Source organism: Capsicum annuum, unplaced genomic scaffold, assembly GCF_002878395.1.
Source record: "Capsicum annuum cultivar UCD-10X-F1 unplaced genomic scaffold, UCD10Xv1.1 ctg64573, whole genome shotgun sequence".
Lineage (NCBI taxonomy): Eukaryota > Viridiplantae > Streptophyta > Magnoliopsida > Solanales > Solanaceae > Capsicum > Capsicum annuum.
In genome coordinates this window covers 29,520-32,373 of record NW_025873727.1, presented here as the reverse complement: position 1 = coordinate 32,373, position 2,854 = coordinate 29,520, and positions in this window count along the sequence as shown.

Here is a 2,854-nt window from a genome sequence, read left to right as displayed (position 1 = left end):
ATAGGTTTCTTTTCTCTTCTTATGTATAAGGAAGATAAACTAGGGTTTTGAAAGTGTTAATACGTATTTAGGGTCCTTGATTTCATCAATAGATGTTTAGGGATGATTATGGAACATGAAAAGATTTGGTTTCCCTTGAAATAACTCAAAAATGGAGCTCATACACCACAATATATAGGGTAGGCGGGGCCTAGCCCATGGCCAAACCCAAGGTTTGCGGTGCCTAAGCCATCACCAAACAGATGGTAATGTGATGCCTAGCCATCGCCTAAGCTCTATTTTGCAATGCCTACTTAGTTTTGAGGTCGTATAACACCCCCAACACCTCCCACAATGTCCACACATGATCCACCATCACCACAGGGGTCCAAAAGGTTATTTTTTGATGCATTAAAAGAGTATTATGACTATGGGGTGTTACAGTTGCGGCATATGACAACCACATCCAAGTGCCCATGGAGGAACGCATTGGAAATAGCTAGTTGTGTGATATCCCAGCCATTAGTCACATCTAAAGAGAGTAACAATCTAATTTTTGTCGGCTTTACCACCGAACTATACGTCCACAAAGTTAATCCTAGGAAGTTGATGATAGCCCTTGAAAACTAAGCACGACTTGTGACAATCTAGAGATCCATCAGACTTCAACTTTGTTCTGAACACCCAATAATATTTTGAGAAGCCGGTGGAGGTGCAATATCCGTTCTATTCTGTATCAAAGCATTATACTTCTCAGCCATCGCATGATGCCAATGGTCATCCTTAGTAGCTAGTGAGTAACAAGTAGGTACCTCACTACAATGTGCATTATCAAACAAGGAAATAAGCAACTTGGACTTTAATGAGCCTGTTTGAGAATGAGTGAACATGAACAGGATTGGAGGCTATAGAGTTGGACATAAATTAGCATCAGTAGAGGCAGTAGGTAAGGCAATTTAAAAGAGGTCAAAACACAATAGGAGGCCATCACTAGAATCTGATGAATTTAACAAAGATGGAGGGGTGGATCCTAGCAGTGGTGAGTGTATATTTGTTTCAGGTGAAATATAGTGCAAGGCTAGACTAGCTGAAGGTAACAAATAAGTGATAACATCCATCTCTAAGGAAGCATGAAGTGTTGGTTGTGAAAGCAATAGAGGTTGTTGTAACGTTATTAGGTCATTAGCAGAGTTAGTAGATGATGTGGATGTTAACACCCAATTTTGGCTCTTCTTTTCACATAATTAATTTTTTTATGCTTCTTAGTCCTGAAAACTTTATCAAAATGATGCTTTTTGTCCTTCATATTAATTTCACTTTTTGCATAAAGGAAATATTTTTCTTTTACTTTCTTATTTTTATTGATACTAGTTAAGTGTACATGCTTTGCACGTGTGTATGACGATAATGATAAGTGTGTACAAAAAAATAAATTACTATTATTTATATCGAACAATATACTTGACCCGCCTTCAAAAATTTCATTATTATGAATCAGATTCATTTAAAGTCACTTAAGGCGAATTTCTTGGTAGAAAAAATCTTACCCTTCGAAAGATATCTCATTTCTTTCTTTTCATACCACCCACGTCAAGGCAAGTAAAATCACATTCCAGGTCACGCGTCTTCTCATCCAAGACTAATAATTATAAATTATGAAACAAATATATGAATAAAAAATTAGAAAAATAATACGTTGAAATATCAATTATTTAATATTATACTTTGAAATAAAAAAATATATTTTAGAGGCTTAATGATGATACAAAAACATATCGATTGATACAAATTATCCCTAGCACCCATCTCTAAGAACCAGATGAAAGTATGAAATAGGTTATAAATTTGGTTTGCTAACTCATGAAATCTCTAATCCCCATCTTGTTTTATCTTCTAGCCTACTAATGACTTTGTTTGATACTTGTTTGACACAATGGTTTAAATGTTATCATAACAAATCACAATTTTCACTTTATTTTTCTCTCAATAGTTTTTTTTATGTAAGTATGATTTTGACAAAATAGTATTAACTTGAATTACACCTTAATAAGAAATATAACTAACATGAATAAGAAATAAAACATAGAATAGGAAAAGCATACCTTATATTCACTCGTAAATGGCATGAAGTCTCGTTTACACGTTTTACACAAATCTTTCTTCATCTGCAAAACATATTAAAGAATCAATCAATAAGATCAATCAATAATGATTTATTTACGGAATAAATAATATAAGATTATGAAAAAAAAACCATCTTAAAAGTTAAAGAATATCAATTTTATTAAGCCTAATTTAAACCAACAACAAAAAAATATAAAATTATTTTGAAGATAAATTTAAACAACAACAAAAAATGGCATAAAACATGAGCTTAAAAACCCCCATAGAAAAAAGCTCATATTTCCAAAAGAAAAAAAATTTTAAAAAAAAACGTGAAAAGGTAAAAAAAGAATATGGATTCAGGGTTGGAATGTATATGTCAAACCTATATATTTAATTAAAAGAAAATACAACTCTTTATATATATTTTACGACTATTAATTTTTTTTTCATATATTTTAGGATCCATATATATTTTAGAGTTTATATATTTTAAGTAGTTTAGGATTCTTAATTTCTTTTCATATATTTATTTTATCAGGGTTCTTTCCATATATTTTAGGAGTCCTTAATTCAATAATATAATAATTGAAAAAAAAAAAGGTGAAAAGACGATTTTGTCTATTACAGAGCATTTTGATGAAGGTAAAAAGTTTGAATCACTTTTCTAAGAGTTTTCACACTTTTAATATATTATATATATAGATATAGATATAGATATATATATATAGATATAGATATAGATATAGATATAGATATAGATATAGATATA